We start from the raw sequence: 13,493 nt of genomic DNA on the forward strand, positions 1-13,493 counted from the left end.
TTCATCTTCAATACCCTTGCTGATGGAAGGAGGTTTTCACTCAAAATCTCACAATACATGGCCCCATTCATTCTTTCCTTTACACGGATCAGTCGTCCTGGTCCCTTTGCAGAAAAACAGCCCCAAAGCATGATGTTTCCACCCCCATGCTTCACAGTAGGTATGGTGTTCTTTGGATGCAACTCAGCATTCTTTGTCCTCCAAACACGACGAGTTGAGTTTTTACCAAAAAGTTATATTTTGGTTTCATCTGACCATATGACATTCTCCCAATCTTCTTCTGGATCATCCAAATGCTCTCTAGCAAACTTCAGACAGGCCTGGACATGTACTGGCTTAAGCAGGGGGACACGTCTGGCACTACAGGATTTGAGTCCCTGGCGGCGTAGTGTATTACTTTGGTCCCAGCTCTCTGCAGGTCATTCACTAGGTCCCCCCGTGTGGTTATGGGATATGCTCACCGTTCTTGTGATCATTTTGACCCCACGGGGTGAGATCTTGCGTGGAGCCCCAGATCGAGGGAGATTATCAGTGGTCTTGTATGTCTTCCATTTCCTAATAATTGCTCCCACAGTTGATTTCTTCAAACCAAGCTGCTTACCTATTGCAGATTCAGTCTTCCCATCCTGGTGCAGGTCTACAATTTTGTTTCTGGTGTCCTTTGACAGCTCTTTGGTCTTGGCCATAGTGGAGTTTGGAGTGTGACTGTTTGAGGTTGTGGACAGGTGTCTTTTATACGGATAACAAGTTCAAACAGGTGCCATTAATACAGGTAACGAGTGGAGGACAGAGGAGCCTCTTAAAGAAGAAGTTCCAGGTCTGTGAGAGCCATAAATCTTGCTTGTTTGTAGGTGACCAAATACTTATTTTCCACCATAATTTGCAAATAAATTCATATAAAATCCTACAATTTGATTTTCTGGATTTTTTTTGTCATAGTTGAAGTATACCTATGATTAAAATTACAGGCCTCTCTCATCTTTTTAAGTGGGAGAACTTGCACAATTGGTGGCTGACTAAACACTTTTTTGCCCCACTGTATGTATATACTGTACTCTATACCATCTACTACATCTTGCCTATGCCGTTCGGCCATCGCTCATTCATATATATTTATGTACATATTCTTATTCATTCCTTTACACTTATGTGTACAAGGTAGTTGTTGTGAAATTGTTAGGTTAGATCACTTGTTAGATATTACTGCACGGTCGGAACTAGAAGCACAAGCATTTCGCTACACTCGCATTAACATCTGCTAACCATGTGTATGTGACCAATACAGTTTGATTTGATAGCATTCTAATGAGCTGTAGAAGTACACCTGAATCTCTCTGACGGTTAGGGTATATGAAGAGTGTGTGTCTCAGTAGCTGGGTGTAGAGGGGCTCCTGCTCCTGTTGGGATGCCAGTGTCCTTCCTCAACCTCTCCCTCCTACAGAACAGAAGCCAGGCAGCATGTTGTGTCTCTGACATTGACGACATTCACACACACAGGCCTTCAGAGATAAGCCTGTGTTCACTGAAACTCTGAGTAGGGTTACATGCACACAGTAATACACTTATAGTCAGATGAATATAATAGTTTGATTTAAACGTTTGCATGCTTTGCAAAAATAACGATTTCCCTAATAATCTGTTTATATAAAAACATCTGACATCAGCCTCCTGAAGGGATTTTGATAAATGCAGGAAATCGCCAACCAAAATGAACCTTCTACCAGAGCAACCATGTTATTTTGGGGAAGCCTATTTGATTTTGAGTTCTGACATATACAGTTTGTATGTGATAACTATTTATAAGATGCATACTTTCAGTTTTTCCGAACTCACTTCACTCGCTCATAAGAGGGAGGCTTGTGCTGCTGGTGCTGCCTCTTAAATATAACAACTCCGACTAAGCTGTTTACATTTTGAAAGATTGCTCAGAAAACCAGGTGTGTTAATCGGCAAATGCTTACTTCAATTATGACCTTACGCAGATTGAGATAAACAGAGGAAGGTGTTTACATGACTAATGCCATCCTCGGCCTACTGCCATAATCACTTCAATATCCTATTATTAGTGTGTATGTAACCTAACGTAGCAGGCAATGAAAGATGCCTGAGCGGAGTCCACACTTCTGTTTTTCAGGGGACGCATTTGCGTTCTGCATTCGCTTTTGTGTATTTGTACTTGCATAAGGTGAGTGTGCATGTGGACATTTGCTAAGGGGGGGTTTGTAAAAATTCTGGAGTTTTGTCCATCTGCTGTGGAATGTGAGCGTGGTCTCCATGACCACGGCGCCGTGTCCTCCTTCCGGCTCACATCCGCAGGGTGCACTGAGCTCGCCCAGACACAGGCAGCCCAACCAAGTGTGCCATCATAGCGACAGATCATTGATTTATATGAGCTATTTAAAAATCCATTAAGTTATTTATCTATCTTCAGTATTCAGTATCAGGTCCCCTGTCTCTGGAACTAGGTTATGTCCTGAGTGGGTACGGAAAGGCAGTAAGTAGTGTGTGTGTGTGTGTGTGTGTGTGTGTGTGGGCGGGCGGGGCGGGGGGGGGGGGGGGGGGGGGCATATAGACAGACAGTCTTTGAAGGTTTTGGCAGGCTCTTGAAGGAAGTGTTGTTTAAATGTTTTTGTCTGCATGTGAGTGGGTGAGGGGGGATTTGTGTGAATACAGTGGAAAGTGTGTGTGAGTGTGTTGGGGGGTGGGGGAAGGGGGGTAGAAGTTAGTCATGTTGTAATGGGGGATGGTTTGCTGCAGGAATTCTGGTTCACTCTTTCAGGACATCAGTTTCTTCTTCAGCTCACACACACACACACACACACACACACACACACACACACACACAAATACAGTCACCTTAGCCGACCTTGACTGTTTCCACTGTGTTAGACCTGGACTTTTTCCACTGTGTTAGACCGTGACTTTTTCCACTGTGTTAGACCTGGACTTTTTCTACTGTGTTAGACCTGGACTTTTTCCACTGTGTTAGACCTGGACTTTTTCTACTGTGTTAGACCTGGACTTTTTCCACTGTGTTAGACCTGGACTGTTTCCACTGTGTTAGACCTTGACTTTTTCCACTGTGTTAGACCTGGACTTTTTCCACTGTGTTAGACCTGGACTTTTTCCACTGTGTTAGACCTGGACTTTTTCCACTGTGTTAGACCTTGACTTTTTCCACTGTGTTAGACCTTGACTTTTCCCACTGTGTTAGACCTGGACTTTTCCCACTGTGTTAGACCTGGACTTTTTCCACTGTGTTAGACCTGGACTTTTTCCACTGTGTTAGACCTGGACTTTTTCCACTGTGTTAGACCTGGACTTTTTCCACTGTGTTAGACCTGGACTGTTTCCACTGTGTTAGACCTTGACTGTTTCGACTGTGTTAGACCTGGACTTTTTCCACTGTGTTAGACCTGGACTTTTTCCACTGTGTTAGACCTGGACTTTTTCCACTGTGTTAGACCTGGACTGTTTCCACTGTGTTAGACCTGGACTGTTTCCACTGTGTTAGACCTGGACTTTTTCCACTCTGTTATACCTGGACTTTTTCCACTGTGTTAGACCTGGACTTTTTCCACTGTGTTAGACCTGGACTTTTTCCACTGTGTTAGACCTGGACTTTTTCTACTGTGTTAGACCTGGACTTTTTCCACTGTGTTAGACCTGGACTGTTTCCACTGTGTTAGACCTGGACTTTTTCTACTGTGTTAGACCTGGACTTTTTCCACTGTGTTAGACCTGGACTAAACTATCTGAACCTTCATGGCCCTATGTGAAAAAGTAATTGCCCCCTAAACCTAATAACTGGTTGTGTCTGCAGGCAAGTGAGGCCTGCAGTTCTTTAGATGTTGGTATGGGTGCCTTTGTGACCTCTTGGATGAGTTTCACCACTGTTCCAAATGTTCTCCATTTGTGGATAATGTCTCTCACCGTGGTTCGCTGGAGTCCCAAAGCTTTAGAAATGGCTTTGCAACCCTTTCCAGACTGATAGATGTCAATTACTTTGTTTCTCATCTGTTCCTGAATTTCTTTTGGCCTACTTCACTTTGTCAGACAGGTTTTATTTAAGTGATTTCTTGATTCAACAGGTCTGGCAGTAATCCGACTTGGGTGTGGCTAGTGAAATTTAACTCAGCTTTCCAAAAAATTTGATTAACCACAGTAAATTCATGATTTAACAAGGGGAGGTAATTACTTTGGGGCCATGAAGGTTCAGATAGCTTTTATCCCTTAATAAATTAAATGATCACTTAAAAACTGCATTTTGTGTTTACTTTGGTTATCTTTGTGTAATATTAAAATTAGTTTGATGATCTGAAACATTTGTGTGACAAATGTGCAAAAAAATCAGAAATCTAAAAAGGGGCAAATACTTTTTCACAGCACTGTTTAATGAATCTGACTACATTTACAGATGGGCTGAGACTAGAGCACAGTAGATTGCAGTTAAGTTGACCTTGTGAGGTAGGACATAAGGAAAGAGGACACACTGATAGGCCAGGGAGAGTTGATTTAGCTCAGCCCTACTTTCCCAAGACACACACACACCCACACACACCCACCCACACACACACACACACACACACACACACACACACACACACACACACACACACACACACACACACACACACACACACACACACACACACACTGCCCCTGTTCTCCAGTGTTGCATAAGCTAACGGGAGGTAGCAGAATGATGGGAAGTTTTTGAATTCCTTTCTGTTTCAGTGTTCCAAATTCTTCCCTTCTGTGTGAAGAGGAAGAGTGTCTCTTAACCAATCCTTTCCTTGTTGCTCTCCTGCTTTCTTCTCGTAAATAGAACTCTGTCTGAAGTGTATTTCCTAGGTCTGCTGCCCTCTTTGTGTTTCTCCTCAGGTTTTACCTGACTAGTTGTGTTGGGTTCAGCACCCTGCTTTATCACTATGGAGAAGAGCAGCTGACCCACAGCTCTAGTAGGGGCCATAATATCAATCACCATGTTTCAGACAGCAGCAATACAGTAGGTGGTGAGGTATGTGAATTAATACAGGTGAGCTCCTTATACCACAGTTATTTTACAGCCATGAAAGTCAAGGGCAGGATCAACACAAAATCAACAAGCTCTCACACTTTCTAACAAGCTTTTGACTCTCTTCCCTAAATGTGCTCAATTTCACATCACGTGCATCTCTTGACTACATGTCACCCATCCCCCTCTCTTCCTCTCCTCTCCTCTAATTCCACGTAATGATTTAGGAACAGTGATTATTTCGACACAGTTTCCATGGAAATCACAACTATTCATGGCGGGTTCTGTGTGGAAGTTGGGCGATGTCACCCGCTTCTTTCAGACGAGCGCCTCACCCTTCACCCTGACAGAGACTTGGTGGGATGGAGGGATGGAGGGAGGGGAGAAAAAGAGGTACAATAGTATGTGCATCTGAAGCAGCTTGGACGCATCATCCTGCCAGCTTTCTCCTTCTGGTTGAAGTCGCTCGGGGTATGCTACACCCTAAACTCTGGAAATCCGCTGCGGAGTAGCTAGGTCACTCGGGGTATGGAATTCACGCAGTTATAATTTAGGATTTAGGATATAATTTAGAATACTATGAAGAGAATAAAGACTACCATCAAGTTACTATCTGTACTGTATATCATCACCACCTAAACCTATCACTCCCAAACCTTCCCCCGAACGCTCAGTCACTCACATACATACGCTCACACACTTCCCCCATCTTTCGTTCAACCACTCCTTTCCTCTTATTCTCTCTCTCTCCTAAATACTCTCTCTCTCGCCCTCCCTCTACCCCTCCTTTCACAACCCCCCCCCACCCCCCCACCCCCCCCACCCCCCCCCCACCCCCCCACCCCCCCCCCCCCACCCCCCACCCGGCCAGGCCTTCATTAGTTTCCATGGTGATAGTGGGTAGGCATTAATGCCGGCTGAGAACGGCTTCTCCCCTCCTTTGAGAGTAGCGGCAGTGGGGGCATTGTTCACCAGCGGTCTGCTGAATGGGAGAGAGGGATCAGGACAAGGGGAAAGAGAGGGGAGGAGGACAGGAGCACATTTTTGGGTATAGGGCAGTGCATTTGCAGAGTGGGGGAAGCAGAAGGAGGAGAGAGAGTAGAGCGGAGAGAGAGAGAGAGAGAGAGAGAGAGAGAGAGAGAGAGGGGCAGCGTGGTAGAAGCTTGGGCAGAGTGAGTCAGAGAGAGTGAGAGCCTGGAGAAGGAAAGTCATGCAGCCTGACTGACTGAAGAACCACACCACTACTGTATACATCCATCCAGGCTTCGCTCACAACAACCTTGTGGCTCTAAGGATATGCTGCTGGACTACAGTGGAGCCCTGTGATTAGTGTTAGTGTGTGTATGACTGGAGGAGAGTGAGCCTATAGAGGTTTCAGGGAGAGAGAGAAAACAGATGGCAGCCTGGACTTAGCTGGTGAGTTCCTAGTTCCTACTGTGTGTGGTTTGGTTTTACTATCCATGTGGGGACCAGAAGTCCTCACAAGGATAGTAAAATAAGGGACATTCTGACAAGTGGGGACATTTTTCCAGTCCCCACAAGGAAAAGGGCTATTTTAGTCTTAGGGGTTAGGTTTAGGGTTAGGGTTAGAATTAGGGTTAGGAGTTAGGGTAAGGTTAAGTTTTAGTGTTTTGTGGTTAGGGTTATAGTTAGGGTTAGGTAAAGGGGTAGGGTTAGGGAAAATAGGATTCTGAATGGGAAAATATTTTTCGGTCCCCACATGGATGTGTGTGTGTGAATGTGTGTGTGAATGTGTGTGTGGAAATGTTTGAAGACTGTAATGTATGATAAATATTTGTATGTGCTTGTATCACTGTTTACACATTCTCTGTTCTCGCTCTGAGCCTAACTCAGCCTAACTTACAGCAACTGACTGTGGCTGTACACATGCATAATGTAAGTATGTTTGTGTGAATACTGTATGTTATCTCTGAACCTCTGCCTGGGTCGAGGGGGTGTGTGGAGGGTGTATGGGATAAGAGCTGCCGGCGGAATGTGGGCTACTTCTCATAGCCTGTTGAAATATACATGTTAGTGTACATATTTTATTGAGAGACTAACATCGGGGACAGTTTATGCCGCCTTCAGCCTCCCCCACAGGTGTTATTTCAGTGAATTCTACAGTGGAGGGCTGTGTTTTGGTTTGTTACTCTCTCTTCGTTTGTTTTTAACATTCATCTATCATACTTCTGGATCATTTAGCTACAGAATCGAACCCTCGCGTTGAAAGGGTGATGTTAGCCGAGCAGTGTGGGATTGAGCGTGTGAACTACGTTAACCGTTCACATTCCTGCATGGTGTGTGTATAGTCCTGGTGCTTTGACTGATGAGGTGAGGAAGAGAGAGCCTTCCCCCTCCTCAAGTTTAGATCATTTTTGGTGCTTTTCAAGTGTAATGGCAGCAGTTTAAAATGTCCTCCTGATGACTTGACAACGCCCGGTCTATTCCATCTCAGTTAACTAGCAGATTACCCAGCCATAACAGCAAGGTAATGGACTATTACATTTACCACTATTTTTCTGGTAATACCAGCATTTGTCTATTCCCACCATCCTTCAGCCGACTTGGGGGGTGGTTGTCTTTAGTCATATGGAGTCAGAGTGTTTCCATGACGACCGGCACCAGCTGTGCGAGGCAGGGGACTGTTGTGTTCCTGTAATCAACAACCTTTTGACCTGGGATCAATCTTTGTGAATCAGGAGTAAAGCCCTCCAGGCTGTAGGACATAGAGTGGAGTCCATAATTATTGGCACCCTTGATAAAGATGTGCAAATCAGTATGTATCAAATAAATACTACTGTATACTGTATGCAATTTTTGGGGGCAAATTACATAATTTTATACTAATGCAACTGTTTATAGAAAGAGATTTTGGTTAATAAGTCATCTTTTTTAGTAAAAAAATAATTGGATTATTATAAATAAAGTCAAACAAAATGACATCTGGATTAACAAGCTACTTTTTTAAAGGAGAGGTTCACACATTTTTTACATTTATTTTCACTCTTCCTGTGATTGTAGTTGATCCCCCCCCCCCCCAAAAAAATTGTTTTTGATAGTTTGTTTAATTACAGAGAAAATTGGTAGACACATTTTTCTGTCATTACTTGCCATTGACAACAATGCATTATGAAAACGTGTCTTAAGTATGTCAGAGAAACAACACATTTCACATCAAAATCCCATTTTGAACAATGTCTCTGCACTCACGTCTTTTTCTATGTCCACTGTCTCATAAATCCATATTTTCATCTTTTTACTGTTGTTGTTGTAAACAGCATCGTTCAAACATGGATTTAGAACCACGGTTACAGATTATAACCATGATGAATATGATGATTTGAATTAACCTGTCCTTGATTGTCAGATAGTGGTTGACTGATTTCCTCTCCTTGGTACTTCCGGAAAGACGGGAGGAATAGATCGGTGGGAACAACCTTGGAGACAAGACTGCGGTGGCGCTGCCTGGCTGGCTACACCATACCACACACCCAAATACCAGGTTGAACACTCAGCATGATCAGGCTGCTGTATAACAGCTGTAATTTCCCAGGGATGGTTTATATACGGGGCACCTGGGGTCCTCCACTGGAAGGCTGGCCCTGGCATTTCCTCTCTGTCTGCAGCGTGTCATTTTAGGATTTGGCATCTGAGGGTTTAAATATTGATGGATGTCCAAAGAGGTGTTTTTGGCCCACGTCAATCTCAGGTGCCACATTTGGGAGTGTGTGTCGCAGTGTCTGTCGCAGTGTCTGTCTGAGCTTAAGAGTGTTGTTGTCATAGTAACAATAGTCCCTGGTTTCTCCCAGTCCTTGGTGAACTTTCACTCAGATTCGTTGGTGTGTTGGATTCTAAGAAGCACAAGGACAGTATGTTTACAATACAATACAATACTATATATATATATATATATATATATATATATATATATATAGTCCGTGACATTTTCTTCCATCAGAGCTTTAAAGTCAGATAGAGATACCCTCTCCTCCAGTTTGAAAGTATTTTGTAGTTTGCTCTAGGACCAAGGAGCATTATAGGAGAATGATTGTCTCCCTGTTTAAATCCTTTCCCTAGGAACTGAGAATGAGAGCACTGACTGAGAGGATTGTAGGCTGTAGGATTGTGCGGTTGTTGTTAGTTGGGAGCAAAGATATGTAAGGAGGAGTCCAAGCACTGCTTTGTACACAAATATGTAACAGTGCTTAAGCCTTCTGGTGGGAAGGGAGTGCCACTTCACCATGTTGTATAGTTCAGCATGATGGGTGAGTGGTCTTGCATTAGTGATGAACCTACTCACTCAGTGATACACTGCGTCCAGGGTACTGGTGGAGGCTCGTTTGTTTGTGTATGTGTCCATGTGTATCTGCGTGTACACTACTGGTCAAAAGTTTTAGAACACCTACTCATTCAAGGGTTTTTCTTTATTTTTACTATTTTCTACATTGTAGAATAATAGTGAAGACTTCAAAACTATAAAATAACACATATGGAATCATGTAGTAACCAAAAAAGTGTTCAACAAATCAAAATATATTTTGTATTTGAGATTTTTCAAATAGCCACCCTTTGCCTTGATGATAGCTTTGCACACTCTTGGCATTTTCTCAACCAGCTTCACCTGGAATCCTTTTCCAACAGTCTTGAAGGAGTTCCCACATATGCTGAGCACTTGTTGGTCTTGAAGGAGTTCCCACATATGCTGAGCACTTGTTGGCTGCTTTTCCTTCACTCATTGGTTCAACTCATCCCAAACCATCTCAATTTGTTTGAGGTCGGGGGATTGTGGAGGCCAGGTCATCTGATGCGGCACTCCATCACTCTCCTTCTTGGTAAAATAGCCCTTACACAGCCTGGAGGTGTGTTGGGTCATTGTCCTGTTGAAAAACAACTGATAGTCCCACTAAGCCCAAACCAGATGGGATGACGTATTGCTGCAGAATGCGGTGGTAGCCATGCTGGTTAAGTGTGTCTTGAATTCTAAATAAATCCCAGACAGTGTCACCAGCACCCCCACACCATAATACCTCCTCCTCCATGCTTTACAGTGGGAAACACACATGCGGAGATCATTCGTTCACCCACACCACGTCTCACAAAGACACGGCGGTTGGAACCAAAAATCTCAAATTTGGACATATTTCCACCGGTCTAATGTCCATTGCTTGTGTTTCTTGGCCCAAGCAAGTCTCTTCTTCTTATTGGTGTCCTTTAGTAGTGGTTTCTTTTCAGCAATTCGAAAATGAAGGCATGATTCATACAGTCTCCTCTGAACAGTTGATGTTGAGATGTGTCTGTTACTTGTACACTGACCTTCATGTCTTAAAGTAATGATGTACTGTCGTTTCTCTTTGGTTATTTGAGCTGTTCTTGCCATAATATGGACTTGCCATAATATAAACTTTTTAGAAGGCACACCTGTTAATTTAAATGCATTCCAGGTGACTACCTCATGAAGCTGGTTGAGAGAATGCCAAGAGTGTGCAAAGCTGTCATCAAGGCAAAGGATGGCTATTTGAAGAATCTCAAATATAAAATATATTTTGATTTGTTTAGTACTTTGTTGGTTACTACATGATTCCATATGTGTTATTTCATAGTTTTGTTTGTGTTCACTATTATTCTACAATGAAAAAAATAGTAAAAAATATAGTAAAACCCTTGAATGAGTAGGTGTTCTAAAACTTTTGATCAGTAGTGTATGTCCGTGTTCATTATAGTATGTGTGTGGGTTTGTTCATTATAGTATGTCTGTGGGTTTGTTCATTATAGTATGTCTGTGAGTTTGTTCATTATAGTATGTGTGGGTTTGTTCATTATAGTATGTGTGTGGGTTTGTTCATTATAGTATGTCTGTGGGTTTGTTCATTATAGTATGTCTGTGAGTTTGTTCATTATAGTATGTGTGGGTTTGTTCATTATAGTATGTCTGTGGGTTTGTTCATTATAGTATGTGTGTGTGTTCCAGCAGGATTGATTAGCCAGTCTGTAAGTGTTAGGGGCACTCTCTAGTGAAGCATGCGTGTTGTGTCTAGGAGAATCTTTAGCATCAGAGAGGGGGAACAATCACACACACACACACACACACACACACACACACACACACACACACACACACACACACACACACACACACACACACACACACACCACACACTGCCTTCATCTAAATAAAAGAGCAGAGCAGTGTACATGTGTGTTTGTTTGAGAGCCAAGTCAATGTAGTTCTAGCAACCAGGAGGATCTTTAACATCTCCTACCTTTAGGGCTGACCCCATTTAGTCCACTGGTCGATTGTTTGGTCCATAGGCTGTTGGTCGACCAATATTTTTTTAGTTGAGCAGTCTAAAATATATATTTCTTTTTTATAGCACATGAGACACCTGTCTGATTCACACACGTCTCAGTGGACTAATCCATTGTGGAGGCCGCAGGGATGGCACACCAGTATCACCAGTAGTACATTTACCCTTATTTACCATCATTTATCATCTACAATGATGGTTTGGTTACGGTCATTTCTGTTAATGCATTCAATACATTATTATTCCAGTCTTTTACACTTCTCGTTGTTGGATTGGACACATTGTTGGCAGAATGCACAACTTAGGCTACACTTGTGAGGAACAAGGTTTAGTTTATTTAATTCCATGTAGGAGTTGTCCATTTATTAATTGTCGTTTGTAGCGCTCCTTTCAATGTTGAGTAAGGACGTGCACCTGATAATACATAGAAGTAGGCCTAGGCTACCTGGCCTGCATGCAAATGTAGGCCTATAAATACTCCCATTTGGGGATCTGATATTATTTCTGATTGTCTTAACTCACCAACACTGTGGAACTTCTCAAAGTAATTTTTTCTGTCTGTTTTCACATCCATTAAGAAAAAGAACAATTCCTCACTGTAGTCTATTTGATAACCACTCAGTGTGAAAGGAGAAAAAAATGTTAGGTCATAAAATAGGCCTACCTGATTACTTCTTATCCCTACAGCTGTGTTTGTCTGGAGCTCACTGGAGCAGGAAACTCTGAGGGCCCAGAATATTTTATATAATGATGCAAGTGTGAGCTTCAGGCCTGACCCCAGTTAATAGTTGATACAATGTTTCAAGTTCCTTCCAGACAGGCCATGTGTAGCCAATGTGATTTATAGGATATTTATTTTTATCAGGATATTTTCTACCTGCAGGCTGCAATGTTTTTATTTGTTGGCTTTATGTAAGCTATTTTTACATAGTTGGCAATGGCAGTAGAAGTTTGTTTGATAATTTTGATTAACCACATGATAATGATTTTGAGAAAACTTTATTAATAAATTAAATGGAACTGTTCCACAAAAATGTGCAAATAACAATCATAACTGGCATGCAGATGGGTAGAAATGGTAAGATAAATTGACACTTCAAATGGAAACGTTTGCCAACCCCTGATGTAGCCTATTAGGAGCAGCGTAACAGCAGGAGAATCTGCGAAGAAGAAGAGGGTCAGGTACAGGTATTTTCTTCTGGTTAGGCTATCTTGATCTCTGGCTCCCTCTTGAGTCATTTGTGTGTCTTAGTTGTTTAATCACAATGTGCTTAAAGCGTCAGACAAGCTCAGTAGCCTACATATAGTTGATTTTATTAACATTTTGACTGATCGATTGGTCGAAAGAACAGACCAATCTAGGTCGACCAAGATTTTACTTACCTCGCACCTCCTCTAGGAGGGGAGACCATTTCCCTCTCATTCTGTCTCTTGTTTTAAAGAGCTTCTTTACTTCGAAAGGAAGCAGGAGCCGCGAGGTATCACTGCTCATGCTGGAGCTGTGCCTTTGTAGTGCCCTACTCTAGTCTCCTACCAGTCTGGGGAAGAAGAAGGATGAGTTCCAGGGGCGAGTAACAGGATATTTAACGAACCCAAAGATCCCCTCTCTGCGCCGTAGGCCACGGTGTGTGTGTAAGTGTGTGTGTGTGCCTGTGCGGATGGGCGTGTGTCTGTGAGGATGTAAGACTTCAGTCCAGGCCCTCTTCACTAACAGGAGGAATTTATAAATGTTGCTTTAAAGCTGGAAACTCAGTGCTTATACTCACATATGTGTCTGTGACAGGAATAAATTCAGCTGTGATATGCTGCTTTATAGATCCACATAAATACATCACAAAGAAAGCTCCTTTTATTTCTCTCATTGACCACAAATTGTAGTTGGTGCATATGATGCTGCTGCTGGGCTCTGTTATTAGATATGCTAGTGGTTGCTACTGTTGCAAGAATAGAAATAGGGATGTGGTTATGTTTTTACCACAGCATAGGATCATTAAATGTTGTTATGGGCACCGCGTTTGTTTTGTGATGCAGTTTTCTGAAAAACTATTTTGGTTGCCTACATGAGTTTGTTTTCAGGAATTCTCTCCACTCAGACTAAAGCTCTACATACGTACATCCTCTACACTCCAAGCTTTGACCAATGCACTCTTAGTAAAAAAAGGTGCTATCTA

At 42.6% G+C, this 13,493-nt stretch overlaps 1 protein-coding gene across 2 annotated transcripts in view; it reads left to right on the forward strand.

Annotated features, from left to right (window-relative positions):
- The window catches only part of LOC110492422 (FYVE, RhoGEF and PH domain-containing protein 3), a 112,703-nt gene that overhangs the window by 34,496 nt on the left and 64,714 nt on the right, over nt 1-13,493 (forward strand). The window contains exon 1 of one of the 2 annotated variants that reach the window (XM_090203601.1): nt 5,913-6,433. The exons of the other annotated variant lie outside the window; for it this stretch is intronic. The gene's annotated coding sequence lies outside the window, so the exon portion shown is untranslated. Of the gene's footprint in view, nt 1-5,912; nt 6,434-13,493 lie in introns of those variants that run through there. 2 annotated transcript variants of the gene reach the window in all.

Source organism: Oncorhynchus mykiss, chromosome 16, assembly GCF_057628025.1.
Source record: "Oncorhynchus mykiss isolate SJ-2025 chromosome 16, ASM5762802v1, whole genome shotgun sequence".
Classification (NCBI taxonomy): Eukaryota; Metazoa; Chordata; class Actinopteri; order Salmoniformes; family Salmonidae; genus Oncorhynchus; species Oncorhynchus mykiss.